The sequence below is a fragment of the Muscardinus avellanarius genome, assembly GCF_963383645.1.
Source record: "Muscardinus avellanarius genome assembly, chromosome: 8".
Lineage (NCBI taxonomy): Eukaryota > Metazoa > Chordata > Mammalia > Rodentia > Gliridae > Muscardinus > Muscardinus avellanarius.
In genome coordinates, this window is record NC_137794.1 from 57,549,891 (window position 1) to 57,567,841 (window position 17,951).

Here is a 17,951-nt window from a genome sequence, read left to right on the forward strand (position 1 = left end):
CTATTCTAGGTCTTTTCTTTCTCCATATAAAATTCATGACTAATTTTTCTAGGTCTATTAAAAATGTCATTGCTAGTCTAATAGAAATTGCATTGAATCTGTAGATTACTTTTGGCAGAATTAATATTTTGATGATATTTATTTAACTATCCATAAGCAAGGATGATCTTTCCATCTTCCAAGGTCTTCTTCAATTTTTTTCTTTATTGTTTTATAGTTTTCATTGTAGAGGTCTTTTATGTTTTTGGTTAGCTTTATCCCTAGGTATTTTATTGTTTTTTAGGTTATGGTGAATTTTTTTCTTTGTGGATTCATTGTTGGCATATAGAAAAGCAACTGATTTTTTAGATTTATTTTGTATCCTGCAATCAGTTCAGTTTGCTGAACTGATTAATCAGCTTCAGTAGTCTTTTGGTTGAGTTCTTTGGGTATTCTAGATAAAGGATCATGTCATCTGCAAACAAGGATGATTTTAATTCCTCTCTTCTTAGTTGAATTCCTTTTATTTCCTTTTCTTGTCTTATTGCTGTGAAAAGAATCTCAAAGACTATATTGAAAAGAAACAGTGATAGTGAGCATCCTTGTCTTGTTCCAGATTTTAGAGAAAATTCTTGCAGTTTTTCTCCAGTCAAATGATGTTGGCTTTGGGTTTATTGTATATTGCTTTAATGATGTTGACATATATTCTTTCTATTCCAATTTTCTGCAGTGTATTTAACATGAATGGCTGTTGGATTTTGTCAATTGCCTTTTCAGCATCTGTTGATATGATCATGTGGTTTTTCTTCTTAGTTCTATTTATGTGGTTAATAACATGCATTGATTTGCATATGTTGAACCAGCCTTGCTTTTCTGGGATGAAACCAACTTGGTTGCAGTATACAATTCTGTTGATACGGTTTTGAATGCATAAGGCTAGTATTTTTTTAGAGTTTTTACATCTATGTTCATGAAGGATATTGGTCTATAATTTTCTATTCTTGAGGTATCTTTATTTGGTCTTGATATTGATGTGATACTGGCCTCATTGAAAAAGTTTGGAGTATCCCATCCCTTTTGATTTCTGTGAACAAATTGTGAAGTATAGGGATTAGTTTTTCACTGAAGGTTTTGTGAAATTCAGCTGGAAACCCATCATGGCCTAGGCTTTTCTTTGATGGCAGAACGTTCATTGTTGTTTTTATTTCTTTGCTTGCTACTGGTTGGCTTAGACTTGCTATGTCCTCTTGGTTCAATTTGGGTAGGTTATATGTGCTTAGAAATCTATTCATTTCTGCCAAGTTTTCCAATGTATTGAATCATAAATTTTCAAAATAGTTTCTGATAATCTTTTGAATGTCCCCATTTTCTGTGGATATGTCTTCTTTTTTTCTGATTTTAGTGATTTGAATTTACTCTTTCTTTCCTTTGGTTAGGTGGGTCAGGGCTTTTTCTATTTTATTAATCTTTGCAAAGAAGTAGATTTTGGATTTCTTGATTCTTTGAATTGTTTTTTATTTTCTATTTCTTTTATTTCTTCTCTGATTTTAATTATTTTCTTCCTTATCCTGGCGTTGGGATTAGACTTTTGTAGTTTTTCTAGGTCCATGAGATGTGTCATTAGCTTGTTTACTTGGTGACTCTCTGTTCTTTTTATGTGGGCACTCAGTGCTATAAGCATTACTCTTAACACCACCTTCAAAGTGTCCCATAGATTTTGGTAAGTTGTGTGTCTATTTTCATTTCATTCCAGGAATTTCTTTCTTTATTTATTTATGATCTTACCCACTCATCACTCAACAGTGTATCATTCAATCTACATGTATTTAAATAGTTTCTTTTGGTCTTTCTGTTGTTAATTTCCACTTTTATTCCATTATGTTCGGAAAAGAGGCAGGAAGTTATATTACATCTTTTGAATTTGCTGGTGCTTCCTTTGCAGCACAGAATGTGATCTATTTTGGAGAAGGTTCCATGGGGTGCTGAGAAGAATGTGTATTCTGCTGTCCTGGTTGAAATATTCTGTATATGTCTATTAGGTCCATTTGGTTTATAGTTTTCTTTAGTTCTGAAGATTCTTTTTTCTTGAAGACTGATCTAGTATCGTGAGTGGTGTGTTGATGTCTCTCAATATAATTTTATTTGGCTGTATTTGAAATCCTATGTCCTGATGGGTTTGTTTTACAAATGTAGACATTTACTATCATTATATCTTTTTGGTGAATTGTTCCTTTAAATAAAATGAAGTTTCCTGCTTTGTTTCTTATGATGTGTTTTAGTTTAAAGTCTGTTTTGTTGGATATCAATGTTGTTACCTCTGCCTAATTTTGGCTTCCATTAGCATGATATACCTTTTTCTATCTTTTCTCTTTCAGTCTATGAATGTTTTTGGCTCTATGGTAAATTTCTTGCAAGCATTATATATTTGTATTATGTCATTTAATCTACATTGCCATCTATGTCTTTTAATTGGTGAGTTACGTTCTTTGACATTCATGGTTATTATTGAAACATGATTTTGTTTCCTGTCATTTGTGTCCTATTTTCTATTTGATATAACGTTATTTTTTTTTCTTTGCTTAGTTGTCCTGCTGATCAACTTCATCTCTTCTCTGGTTCTGAAATTTATTTCATTTTTATTCTTTGTGGCTTATTTCCTTAAGTATTTTCTCTAGTGTTGGCTTGAGTAATTTTTATTGTTTTGCCCCTGTATGTTACCAGTTCATTTGTTCTCATTGCTTTTAATATTTTTGTCTTGGCCTCTATATTGCTCATTTTAATTATTACATTGTGTTAGAGGGTCCTTCTTTGATCATGTCTTAATGGTGTTCTGTGCGTCTCCTGTATATGTATGTCCAAGTCTTTTTCTATGTCGTGAAAATTCTTTAAAATTATTTCTCTGAAGAGATCATGAATACCCTTGGTTTGTACCTTTATCCCTTTTTCAATGCCTTTTATTGGTAAGTTAGGACATTTAATGTTGTGCCATAGTTGTAGGATGTTTATGTTTTGTTGCTATAGTGAATTCTATATGCTGTTCTCATATTTTCAGGGTTCTTAGGCTTGTTTTCCTGATATCTTGGCATCTTTTTTTTGTGTCGTCATTCTGTGGGTAATTTGTCTGATCCAATCTAAGCAGTAGGAATTTAGAGGTTTCAGGACATTCATGCATGAAAAAGCATTGCTTTTATTCAATGGTGAGTGTTGAATAAAGGATGATGAGCTGAATTGATGGGTACAGCAGAAGGGTAAGGCAGATGATATGATTAAGTTGAGTAAGGATTTAAGTATAATAAGGTAGTATTTGGTTGAGAATGAGAGGTTAGATAGTAGGATTCTTGTAGCTAGTAGAGTATTTAGTTATGGAGATATTAAATAGTTTGAATATAAAACAAGGAAAGCTGGGTGTGGTGGTGTATACTTGTAATCCCAGCATTTGGGAGGCTGAGACCCAAGGATTGTGGTTTGCGAACAGCCTCAGCTACTTAGTAAGGCCCTCTACAACTCAGTGAGACCCAGTTTCAAAATAAAGAATAAAAATAGGGCAGGGGGTGTAGCTCAGAGGTCGAATGTCCCTGGGTTCCACCCCCAGACCTGAAAAATAAATAAATAAATAAAAATAAAATAAAACAAGGAGATACAGTAAGGGGAAAAAACAGTTTTGAGAGAAAAGAGTACATAAGCTAGAGTAAGAAAGTTTATAAAGGAATGGGGGAAAGGAGCAAACAAACAAATTACAAAAAACTAACAAAAAGTAACAAAACAAATTACAAAAACTAACAATTATAAATCAAAGACAAAAAATAACCAAAAAAGGTATAAAAAAGAAGAGAAATAAAAAATAAAAAAACAACAAAAATACTAACACCAATGTGAACGAAAAAAAAAAAAAAGATAAAAACAGCAGTCCTGCTAATTTATGTATATAGGGCACAGGCCCATATAATATCTGTATGTCTGTTCACTATGGTAGATTCTGGAGTATATTTCAATGTCTCTTATTTGCTATGTAACCTATTACCAGCTTTTGGACCCACTTTATAAGCATTTGTGCTTTGTGATCTTTGGCTCTGGCTTTGTGATCTCTGCCCTAAAGCTCTATGATCTCAGGCCGTGTACTCTGTGCCTTCACACCCTGGGCTTCTGCCTTGCTACCTGCACCTGGAGGGCACTGAATGTAGTCTTAGAACGACCCATCTGACCCTGTGCAGGCACCATGCCTTGAAAACTATGCCTTTCCTATGTCTCTGGAAGTTCTAACTGAATTACCTCCAGGTCTTAGTCTTCTGAGGGTCTGTGGCCTCTCTGGGTGGACTTCCCCCTTGCCAAGTAACAAGTAATGCAAGTAGTTACCTTGCTGTTATGTGGGCTGGGTTACTGTAGGGCACAGTGCACCACTGTGGTAGAGGGCATCCAGTGAAGTCTTGAAGTGATCCCTGCCACCCTGTGCAGGTACCACATCTTGAATGCTATGCCTTTTCTGTGTCTCTGGAGTTCTAACTGGATTACCTCCAGGATGGGATGCCAAGCCTTAGCCCAGCGGGGCTCTGCAGCTGCTCTGGGTGGCCTTCCACTTCTGCCAAGTACAGAGTAATGCAAATGGTTACCTGGCTGCTCTGTTGGTGGGTCTCTGAAGGGCACACTGCGCCACAGTGGGTGCTGTCTCTGGTGAGTTCATGGGCTTTTGGATCTTTTACTGCATCTCTGAAGCATTGTGCTGGTCACTTAAGATGTTGGAGCTCTGCGGCTACCTTTTGCACTTCAAGTTCTTGGTTATTTCTCAGGGTTTCTTGGGGCTGCAGTGCCGAAGCCACAGCGAAGCCATGGCAAAGCAGACAATCGCACTTCAGGCCAGTGACCTGAGATGGAGCCGGCCAGCACACGAGGTTAGTCATACACTCAGGCTTTTTGCACTGGATCTTGCATTCAGAGACTATTTTTTTCTGCCATGGTTTTCTGTAGTATCTTTTGCTGCTTTATTTATTTTGTCAAAGCTGCCTTCTTGGTAGTTGAACTTATTTTTTCCAGTAACTGAGATGTGCTGTATCCTGCATTCGCCATATTGAATACAAGTCTCAATAATGAATATTTAAATCAGACAGAATTTAGTAAAATAAACCTGGCTTTAGCCATTTAGATAACTGAGCAGTCCTGATCAATTTACTTTACCAACCTAATTTTGGTTTTCTTCTTCTTACAAGGATAGAATATAATTTATTTTATAAAGTGTTAGTAAAGATCAAACTACAACTATTAATAAATTAATCACAGTGTAATTTTAACCCATTTACATTTTCTTCGTGTATATATATATACATATGTGTGTGTGTGTGTGTGTGTGTGTGTGTGTGTGTGTGTGAAAATGAGAGAGAAAGAGGAAAGAGATACTATGAATTGAACCCAAGGGCATTCTACCTCTGAGCTACACCTCAGCCTTATTTTTTCTTAATTTTGAAACAGCATCTTGTTAGGTTGATGAGAGTCTCATTAATTAATGAGGCTGTCCTTGAGCCTACTCTTTTCCAGTTTCAGCCATGATGAATAAAATAAAAAATAAAAAGATGAATAAGATAAGTATTTCATTGTCCATGAAGATAATTTTATACTTCTAGGGAGTGGGTGAAAAATGGTGCGGCGATGAAGGGAAAAAAAGGATAATACAAAAAAAAAGGCAATAAAACTTCATTGAACATAATCTGTAACAATTAACACTGAATTAAAATTACCAAGGAGGAGCCGGGTGTGGTGGCGCACGCTTGTAATCCCAGCATTTGGGAGGCTGAGACCGGAGGATTGCGGTTTGCAGACAGCCCCAGCTACTTAAGAGGCTCTCTGCAACTCAGTGAGACCCGATTTCAAAACAAAGAATAAAATTAGGGCAGAGAGGTGTAGCTCGGAGTTCAAATGCCCCTGGGTTTCATCCCCAGACCCACAAAAATAAAATAAAATAAAATATAATAAAATTAAATTAAATAAAATTACCAAGGAGGTAAAGGAAAACAAAAGTATAATATAGAAGTAAAAAATATTAACCTGTTTTACAAACAAGAAGTATTCTCACTGTATGGGAAGGAAAAACAAATGTAACCTTATTTACTTTTTAAAGATAAGAACAGAAATTAAAATACAAACAAATACACTGAAATACATATTTTGATTTATGCAATAAAATTATTAAAATTAGCATCCAGGAGATGAATAAACTTTATGAATTATTTATATACTTTCATTAAACAAATAGATATAGAGTGTTAATAATGATAATGAGATATTCTTATATAAAAGTGAAAAAATTGCAAAGAAAATAGCTAAACTGATAGAATTGGAGGAGTCAACATAAACTTATTGCAGCACAATTATTAGATAAATTAATGACATATTTTATTATTAATGGCTAACTTAATATATATAAATAGGGAGTGTAGATGTTAGTGTATGCATAGATTATTAAACTCATATATATTTGCTAGCTCTTTCCTTTGAGAAGACCACCATTACTATTACCCCAATAGCAATGAGCACAATTATTGCTATACTATTTTCTTTTTAATCATCATTATTCAATAAAAATAACTAGAATTCCTTGTAGTAATGAACAAATTCAGGGCTAGGGTAAGAAAAATCCAAAATGTGTCTAGGACATCTTGGGGTAATGAAGAGAAAGAAAGTTCTCATAAAAGGATGGGGTCAGGACCAAAGAATGCAGGAATCAACCTAAAATAGTTTTTAATAGCCAATAACCAAAATGATAAATAAAATAAAAATAGTGTTGGATTATAACCAATGCAATAAAATATCCATGATTCTTTTTTGATACTAATGAAACTGAATACCTAGATACAAGGAAGGAAAAATAATTCTTTCCTAAAGAAAAAGAAAGAGGGAAACCAAAACACTCTTTGTGTAGTAATTCCTTATATTCTTTTAAATGTGTTTATACATATATACATATATGCATGTGTGTATATGTATACATGTACCTGTGTGCAAATATGTATATACATATATATGCATATATATGCACACACATACACACACACACACACACACACATATATATATACACATACACACACACATATATACAGTGCTATATATATTCTTTTTTACTTGAGAATCATGACAAATCTGATTTGTAATAAGAATAAAATTCAACAATAAAAAAAAGTCAACTGGTTGGCTTTGGTGGCACATGATTTTAATCCCAGTATTAGGGAGGCAGAGACCGGGGGATCACCATTCGTAGACAGCCTCAGCTACTTAGAGAGACCTTTCCCAACTCTATTTCAAAACAATTAAAGAACTAGAAAATAGGACTGGGGGTGTAGCTTAGAGGTGCAATACCCCTGGCTTCTAGCCCCACTACCACAAAAAAAGTTAACTAGTGAGAAATCCAGCAAAAATGATGAATTTCAAAAAAGCACAATAAAAAAGACAAAAGATTATATATGCAATATCATTTAATAGACATTAATTTCTACAAAATGAAAATAACTTATAGTGACAGCAATGAAATTTTTTTGTGCCACTAGAGATGGAACCAAGTGAGTTCTACCTCTGAGCTATACCCCTAGACCACTAGTTTTTAAAAAATTTGAAACAGGATGTTTCTAAATTGCCTCATGTTGCTTCTGAATCTGCACTCCTCAGCCTTCCAATTACGAGGAATTACAGGCATGCACAACCACATCAGAAGACAGAAAGCATTCTTAAAAGAGCAGAAACAATGCCCAGCATGGTGGCACACACCTGTAATCCCAAACCGTGAGAGGCTGAGACAAGAGGATTGCAGGTTTGTGGACAGCCTCAACTTCTTAACAAGGCCCTCTACAACTTAGTGTGACTCTATTTCAAAATAGGGAATAAAAATAAATAGGACTAGGTATGTAGCGTGGAAGTAAAGTGCCCCTGGTTCAAATCCCTAGTATTAAATAAATAAATAAGTAAATAAATAAATAAATAAATCAGGAAAAATTCGATGGTGAAAGCACTCTGGCCATTAAAGATTAAACCTAATGATGTGGCACACATCACTTTCTCATACTTTTTTTCTGAAAGTGAATTGTTATACAGCACAACTAATGTTAAGAGGTAAAAAAGCATAAAGCCATGTGCTCAGAATTGGGGAAAATAAAACATATCTGGCAATAACATTATCAGCTGCCACACTTTATGAACTCAAAGTAATGTTTTATATTGAATATCTGAAAAAGTTGTACACTTAACTGAACTACTTTATATAGGAAGATTTTACTATGGTGTGGGAGAAAAGGTAATACACTACTGTATATTGTTCCTTATAATATTATAATGAAATTTAACAAATATTTTTGAACATTTTTGCTTTTCTCAACTAGGCCCCTCATTCCAATATGTAAAGTAACATTAACATGAAACATGCATGCATTTTTCATGATACTAGGGATGAAACTCAGGGTCATTCTACCTCCAAGCTATACCCCCAGACCTATTTTGTATTCTTTATTTTGAAATAGGGTCTCACTGAGTTGCAAAGGGCATAAGTAGCTGAAACTGTCTTAGAACTGTGATCCTCCTGTCTCATCCTACCAAACGCTGGGATTACAAGCATGCGCCACCTTGCCTGGCATGCATGTTTATTTTATGAACCCAGAATTAATTTTATTCTTATTACAATATTTACTAGGTGATGTCAACAGGGAAATTCTAATTTAATAAAACCCGATTTAAATATCTATTTGGAAGTTGTATTAAGATAATATTTAGAATGCTATGCAAAATAAGTTGAGAGCTTCATCAGCAGTATCTTGCAGTCAGAGATGACTAAATTTAGAGTTGAGCCAGGGGCTGTCTCAGCACAAACTTAAGCAACTTCTGTCATGTCACTGTCAGTAAGCTGAAATCCACATGTGTATATTTTCTGATTTTAGGCAGAAGAGAATATTACATTCAGAAAGAAGACCTTTTTATTGCTTTATTATTCCATAATGCCCTGGATATATTTGATATTGCTTATAGCTCCAATACACCTGTCATTGCACCTCACTGCTAATACAGTGACAGCTGAGTGGTCACATGTTTCCAGCTAATACAATACAATGCTGTCTCTCTCTAGTCATTCTGAGTTAAAGTCAGCATTAAAAACCACAGACTTTTTCTGACTTCTTCTGGATTACTTTTCTCCAGACATGCACATCACTAACAGGTTTGAATTTAAGAAGTAATGAGTATTATATGGAAGCAGATCTGACTATGGCATTTTATTATTTCAGATAATAACAAGCCAGTGAGGTTTTGCATCCTGTTCAGGATCAAAAAAGAAAATTTTAAAGTTTCTGAAATGGATTGGCTTGATATTAACTAGCTTCCTCATATTTTTGATAGCAATGGACTTAGGTAACTAATTAGTAATTGTATGGAACTGGGAAATACTTTTAAAAGAATATAATAACATATATGGAAAATAAAAAGCTTAGTAATCAGTTATTTGATTTTGCAACCCAGTTGAGTAGGTGTAATCATACTTACTTTATACTTGGAAGAATTGATTTTTTTAAGTACAGAACTGGGACTACAATTCAGCTTTTCAGTCTTTAATGTCTTATTCATTTTTGAGAGATATTTTATTCTAGAATAAACAAAATCATCTGCCTACATCCTCATGTTGGATATTTAAAAACCAAGACAAAAAATCTACGTGATTTTTATATAGTTTACATGGATAGTTATTAACAAAACAAATAAGTTTTGTATTTTTTAATTTATTAATACACTATAGTTTCACATCATAATGTGGATCATATTGACAATGCTATGCATTCACACAGTACGTCGTGCCCCCCCCCCCCGCTTTTCCTTCTGTTCCCTCCTGACAATGAGTGCCCAGGTTAACCATGCTACATTCACACTAGCATTTGAATGCCGCTCCTCCATTAATTAACCTCAGCCTTCTTCCTCCCCTACCCCTCCTTTCTAGCTTTGTTGAGGTTTCCCCTCCATTATCTGGAATCCCTCTGGTGTTCCTAATAGTATCTAGTTTGGGCATATTACAGCAAACATATGTCCCTCTCTTTCTGTGCTTGGCTGATCTCACTTAACATGATGTTTTCCAGGTCTTTCCATCTTCTCGTGAATGACATGATTTTGTTCTTCTTTTTTGCTGAGTAGAATTCCATTGTGTGTATTTCCCATAATTTTTCTATCCATTCATCTCTTGATGGAGATCTAGGTTGGTTCCATATTTTGGCTATTACAAACTGTGCTGCTATGAACATAGGTATGCATACGTTACTGTAGTTCTCTGATTTCAAGCCCTTTGGAAAGATACCCAGGAGGTATAGCTGGATCATATGGTGGATCTATTCCCAGTTTTCTAAGGAATATCCACACTGATATCCATAGCAGCTGAACTACTTAGCACTCCCACCAACAGTGTAAAAGAATTTCTATTTCCCCACATTTTCACCAGCATTTGTTGTTATTTGACTCCTTTATGCTTAAAAAAAATAGACCAGAGACTGTGAAGCTATTAGAGGAAGACACAGGCTCAACCCTCCAACATATAAGCACAGGTAGTAATTTTCTCAATAATACCTCCAAAGCACAGAAAATGAAAACAAGAATTAACAAGTGAGATGGCATCAATAAAAAGTTTCTGCTCATCAAAGGAAACCATCAAGAAACTAAAGAGGAAGCCTACAGAATGGGAGAACTTTACCAACCACCACTCTGATAGAGGACTAATATTCAGAATACACAAAGAGCTCAAAAGACTCTCCAATATCAAAACAAATAACCCAATCAAGAAATGGGCAACTGAATTGAATAGACACTTCAAAAATGAAGAGATAAAATGGCCAACAGATACATGAAAAGATGTTCAACATCACTAGCCATCAGGGAGATGCAAATCAAAACCACACTGAGATTTTTTGTATTCTGATTACCTCTGTCTTGTGATGAAGCAAACATGTTGACTAGGAGTGTGTCCTTCTTAGAATGGCTTCTGCCCAATAGCCAACATTAATAGAGCATTTACCACCTGTAAGGTTCTTGTCATTACAGCTTATAAAAAAAAAATTTGTCTATATTAGCTTACAATTTATTTAGGGAAGATATTAAGCAAAGGCAAGCTAAAATTCAGGAGAAAATTATGCAAAGAAGTAAAGCCAGAGGAATAAACATACTATTTTAAGCAAGGAATGACTCGTTGAGGAGTGATTTGAGCCTAGGTGTAAACAATGGAAACAGCTATCCAATGAGGAAATGTAGGGGAGGGAAGTCCAGAGGGAGAAGATAAAAATGTATCCTCAGCCTACATAAGCTACAAAATCCATGTTTTATGTAATGTACTTATGATAAGTTATCCTTGAATTAATTTATTTTCCTCCTGTTTTATACACACATAGTATTTTTTATATCTTTGTGAGATGGCAATATATTTCTGTGTAACTTTATTTGCTTTAACATGCTATACACTGAGGCATCCTTCCTAAAATATTTAAATTGCAAAAGGTCAAAAATTTACTTTCATAGTGATTTAAAGAATTTTTGTTAAAAGAAAGAAAATCTATGATTAAAAGTATCAATAAGCCGGGCATGGTGGCACATGCTTGTAATTCCAGCGCTTGAGAGGCTGAGACAGGAGGATTGCACAGGTTCAAAGGCAGCCTCAGCTACTTAGTGAGGCTCTCAGCAACTTAGTGAGACCCTGTTTCCAAATAAAGTATAAAATAGCTTTGAGAGTATAACCCGGAGGTCGAAAAGACCCTGGGTTCCACCCCCAGCCCCCCCCCAAAGTATCAATAATAAAATCCAGTCACTAAGAACTTTCTTAATATTTTAAAATTTGGGATCTAAATTTTATCAACTTTTCTCTAATATGATTAAAGGCCGAATAAATTTTAAATTACCTTATAAGAATAAATGATAATGTTTTCTTGGTTAATATGTTAGGTTTGAATATGTAAAACATTTTATTTATGTATTTATTTATGTATGTATGTATTTATTTATTTATTTATTTATTTATTTATTTATTTTTCAGTACTAGGGGTGGAACCCAAGGGCATTCTACCTCTGAGGTATATGCCCAGCCCTATTTTTTATACTTTATTTTGAAACAGGGTCTTACTGAGTTGCAAAGGATCTCACAAAGTAGCTAAGGCTGTCCTCAAACCACGATCCTCCTGTCTCAGCCTCCCAAATGCTGGGACTACAAACATGTGCAAGCACATCTGACTGTAAAACATTATATTATCCCAAGAGACATGGATCACATGGTAACTTTCACTTAATTAGCATTCTATTAATAATTTTTGAGTAAATCAAGAGATTATAATTAATCTATGTTTGACATAGATTTATAAAATTGAATATGTGATCTTAAAATACATATAATGCCACAACACCTAATATACTTTTGGGAAAAAAACGATCAAACAATGTTAAAAGAAAAACTTATCAAAATTATGAAGAATTCCAAAATAGCCTATTTGTAGATTTTAATTTTTACAATTTACAATTTATGGAGAAGTAATTATACATTCACATTTAAAATATACAGTAGAAATATAGATTTTGTCATATAAATGTAATAAAATTTAAAAAAATTGTCGAACTTAAAACATTTGTATTTAGAACTTTTACTTTCCATTAATAATGGAGTTTTTGAAAGTTTTAATATTTTATGCAGTAAAAGTTTAGCACATTTTATGTCTATTTATCCTATGGAACAGGATATGTGATTATGTCCCTCCTTAATTCTAACAATAATGTGTGCAGTACACAAAGTTTATTTTTTATCCAACATCACTTTAGCATTTTATATTTCTATTGTTTCACTGCACCTTTGATAAGTCTTTTGTTTTAATTTCTTTTGTGTGTGTGTGATACAGGGGTTCCTGGAAACCCTTCTACCTCCGGGCTACACTCCCAGATATATATATATTTGGAAACAGGGTGTCTTAAGCCAGCATGGCTGGCTTCGAACCTGCGCTATCCTCCTGTCTCTGCCTCCCAAGTATGGGGATTACAAGCTTGCGCCACCACGCCCGGCTTGATAAGTCTTTTAAAATCTGATATGCTCATTTTCTACAGTGTTAATATAATAAAGCGCACATTTTAAAATTTCCAAATATTTGTATGTTGTTTTAGTCATCTTTCTCTTTGGGATGATAAAAATCCCAGAGAATACAACTGAGATTAGAGAGGTTTATAGAGACTCATTGTTTAGGAGATGTCCACCCATTCTGTTTCCAAGGCGGATGTCACAGTTGTATAGCACCCGACAGAGAAAAGTGGCTCTCGGTCATTTTTGTGACTCTCTGCCAGAAGCAGAGAGAGAGAAAAGAGGAAAGGACTAGGAATAGATATAGTCCCCAAGACCATGCATTTTATGACTCACCTCCTCCAGCCATGACTGAAGTATAAACCTTCCTGTATTGGGAACCATGCTTTTAATACATGAACTTTTGGGAGCATATCCTAAATCCCAACCATAACATATTAATATTAAAATAAAAAATAGTATATTTGATGAAAATAAGAATTTCATCTGTTACTTTTTGAACACTGATAAAGTTCTAAGCACTTTTCTAATAAATTATCCCATGAAAATGTGTTTGATCTTCATAATAACATTATAAAGTTGATATATGTTAAGGAAACTTAGACTTAAAGTTACTTGAGTAGAATTTTCCAGCTAATAGTTAGAGGGCAAAATAAACTAAAATATTCTCTTTCTTCACCTTGACAGGAAAAGAAAAATCAAATATGTGCTTCTGAACACTCATAAAATGAGTGAATTAATCAAACAAAAAGGATTTAGGAGTTGCCATTACTCATAAATAAAAACACTTATATACACTATATGATACAAGTTATATATTTATCTCTAAATCTTTTTTGAAGTGAAAAAAAACATTTGATTACAGTAGAAATGAAACCTACCTGGAGTAAATGAAAAGATTACAGTTTTTCTTTTTGGCTAGTCCTGGATATGGAACCCAGGGGCATTCTACCTCTGAGCTACATCCCCAGCCCTATTTTTTTGTTATTTGGAAACAGAATTTCACTGAATTGCAAGGGGCCTCACTAAGTAGCTGAGGCTGTCTGTGAACTATGATCCTTCTGTCTCAACCTCCCAAATGCTGAGATTATAAGCAAGGCCACCATTCCTGACTCATACCTGATGGAAACATTTCCCACCAGGTATGTAACTGAACTTAATTCTCTTTACTTTTGATTTACTTTCACAATCTACGTTTCACTAAATTAACTGAATATTACATTGGGTATGGGCTCATGATTGATATCAAATGCAATGGTACTGGATCTGCTTCTTTTCACTTCTCATAATTTTAATAGAATGCATTTCTTTCATTCTTTTAAGCAATATAGAGTTATCTTATGCGGTGATATTTATTTCCTCATTTTTCCAGTGTCATTCTACAATTTATCAGACTTCCTTTTTTTCTTCCTTTCCTCTGCCATAATTTTATTGTATTTTTTATTGTGTCAATTAGTGTCTATAGTACCTGTACCAAAATGGGTACAAAAGTCTTTGGTAGAATCATGTCTATTTTCCTTAACCTGTTCTAGTTAGTATTTTAGAATATATCATCCAGATACTCGCTTTAAGGATTTTTTAACACTGAATAATCTTTCTGATTTTTATTAGTCCATATAGATAAATGGACAGCTTGTATATTTACTCATCTTCATTTTGCAATTCATGGATAAAACATTTTAATAATATGCTAAAGTATTTATATACTGAGATGTAATCACATAATATTAAATATTATTAGTAAAATAACATTAGGATTAGTTTTGCAAAGAAACCTCATAAATATCCTTTCCTTCCTACCTTCCTTCCTTCCAATACAAAGAAGATTGTAATAGGAAAATCCATATTGAAATCTTGTGATTGGGAAAATTACTGAAATATTCCTATATGGATTTATTTAAAATATGTCTTTTATAATTTTAAAGCTTGATTAAAAACTACAAGGCCCTTGAACAAGGCTCCTATTTGTGTTGGTTTATTTATATTTGTGCACATAGAAAGTACCACTTTCAGTGAACTGTCTTTGCCTTGAGTAGCTACCATTTGAGTATATTAACGCATTCTCTCATAGGAAATAATTATTTCCTCACAGTGCATGAGATTCTTCCGGCACAGTACACAGTACTCATGCTTCAATTTTAATTGATCAGTCTCCCAGGTATGGTATGGTAGCAAATGCCTGTGATACCAGTACTTGGGAGAATGAGACAGGAAAATTGCGGGTTAATGGACAAGCCTCAACAACCTAAAAAGACTCTCAGAAACCTAGTAAGACCGTGTTTTAGAAAAAAATAAACAAAAAGTACAAATAGAGGGGGCTAGGAGTGTAGCTCAGAAGTAGAATGCCCATAGATTGAATCCCTGGTACAATACCATACACACAATTAATTAATTAGTTAATTAATAGAACTTTAACTCTTTGAAGTTTACTTCTAAGTTGCGAGTTATAAAAAGTAAGATGTTTCAATAGATTTCAGTCACGGCTGTTTGATCCTTTCAAAAAAAATAATTTTTAAACATATTTATTTGTGATTCATAACTATTATGTGGATCTAGCCATTTCAATGAAGGAAAATATGTGTGAACAAAGATGAATATCAATGTATTTCTCTACTGAAAAGTAATTAAGTTTGGTAAACTTCATCTTAAAATACTGAGAATTTTATTTTATTTATTTTCTACTTTGAAGTTTCACAATTACTCCTTTTTACCCTGGTCTATGTCTATTATGCCAGTCAACCATCATAGAGAAAAATAAGAAGTATTACATTAAATTAGCAAAATAAACATTGACTAAATTGTTTATTGCTTGAATACCTCTGTGCAATGCCAGAAACATATTTTTAATGTTTGGTTATTTCTATGACCTATTAAAGTGATAATGTATCAATAATCAATTTTATAATGTTTTTTTTTTTGGTGGTACTAGGGGTGTAACCCAGGGGCTTTCTACCTCTAGGCTATACTCCCAGACATATTTTATATTTTATTTGGAAACATGGTCTCACTAAGTTGCTGAAAGCCTCACTAAGTAGCTGAGGCTGGCTTTGAACCTGTGAGATCCTCCTGTCTCAGCCTCCCAAGCGTGGGGATTACAAGCGTGTGCCACCATACCTGCCTAATTTTATAATGTTTTAATTGATAATAATTTCAAGTTTTCAAAATGGATTAAAATAAATGTGAGTCATGGGTTTAAGTGAAGTTTTACGATGAAATAATATTTGATATATAACAATTTTTATATATTTGGTATTCAAAAAGATTAAAGTCTGTAGGTAATTTTAAGGTGTTGACATTTTAAATAAACTTTTTAAATATAAAAACTTTTAAACAACTTTTTTGTGAGTTGATTTCTACATAAAAGATATTGTTTCCTCTATCTGGTTTAACTACTATAGTGTACTCCAAATCTCACTATCTGGCTGGATTAAGTCTTGTGGACTTATCCTCTGCCACTATTCTTATCCACCTCATACTCCAGCCACTCAAATTAGAGGGTCATTTTGAAAATCTATTCTATTTCTGACTCTCCAGTTACATGGTATCTGACTTTCTAACATTGCCACTCTCTTTTCCTCTTTACCATTTATCAAATTTCCACTTTTTTTTTTTTTTTTTTTTTGCTGGTCTGGGTATGGAACCCAGGGGCATTTGACCTCCGAGCTACACCCCCTGCCCTAATTTTTTACTCTTTATTTTGAAAGAGAGTCTCACTAAGTTGCACAGTGCCTCACTAAGTAGCTGAGCCTGTCTGCGAACCGCGATCCTCTGGTCTCAGCCTCCCGAATGCTGGGATTACAAGTGTACACCACCACGCCCGGCTTACATTTTTCAAGTCCAGAGTAAAATATTATTTTTACTATTCACCCATTCATTCCAACAATTAGTTACTCTGTCTTTTCTATGCATCACTTCCATAGCACTTCTCAAAAATTTATACTTAGTTATATGTGAAAATATTATTCTCCACTAGACAGCACACTTCTTGAAGACAATGAGTGTAATTTGTCTACCTTTACATATTTATTACTTCACATAATGCCAGATAGACTAGTGTCTCTTTTCCAGCCTCAATATCAATCAGCCCAATAAGCCAAGAAAACAAATTCCATGACATTTGCAGCCTTGAGCCTCATTTATGAAGTTGGACACCTCAGTATTTTTAAATCTTTAGGTGATAATTTTGAGCACGAGTATCTATTCTCTAGTTGAACATTAGTTTTATATGAGAAACTTAAAAAAATGGTATTAATGATTCACTCAGTCAAAGTACTGAAGGTAAGGTACTGTCCTAGAGAAAAGTCACCGACCATGGATTGTTACAGTGTGGATCTGAAATATTCCTTAAAAGCTCACGTGTTAGGCACTGCAGCAGTGTCCAGTGGTAGGGATTTAAGAAATGACTGGATTATGAGGGTGATAATTACCTTAGTGTATTAACCCATTTAATGGACTAATTATTTGAATAAACTAAGATGTGGGACTTAGGCTGGCTATTGAAACTTTAAGTAACCCTTCCCCTTTTTTAACTATAATATTTGGCAGAATTGCCTTCTACCAGTCAGTTCAAAAGATGTTACAACTTTCTCAGATTAGAAAAACACCATTTTCTCTCTAAAAAATTTTAAATGAGGTAAAGGTTGGTTGAATAAAAATAAATAGATGCGATTGTTTGTAACTGGTTTTAACAAGGTGCATCTACATAAAAATATAGTAAGTGATACTATTTTTCTCATATTCTCCCATTCCCTTATGAAGCCTTTTCTTTTCTATAACTGTCTATTCCTATCCCTGGCACATCAATAACTTTTTAATAACTTGTAGGAATGCACATGATAAAGTCTTTAATGGAGTCACTTGAGCTCCTGTGATTGTCCTTGAAAGATTACATATCTAATGGTAAGGTACATCCAGTTCCTCATAT

General features: G+C 33.9%; 1 pseudogene across 1 annotated transcript in view; it reads left to right on the forward strand.

Moving 5' to 3' along the window:
- Nucleotides 1–4,709: 4,709 nt before the first annotated feature.
- Nucleotides 4,710–17,951, forward strand: part of LOC308266052 (cleavage and polyadenylation specificity factor subunit 3-like) — a 146,320-nt pseudogene continuing 133,078 nt past the window's right edge. Inside the window, exon 1 of the transcript in view lies at nt 4,710–4,865. The product of the transcript in view is annotated as a cleavage and polyadenylation specificity factor subunit 3-like (transcript). The remainder of the gene's footprint in view (nt 4,866–17,951) is intronic.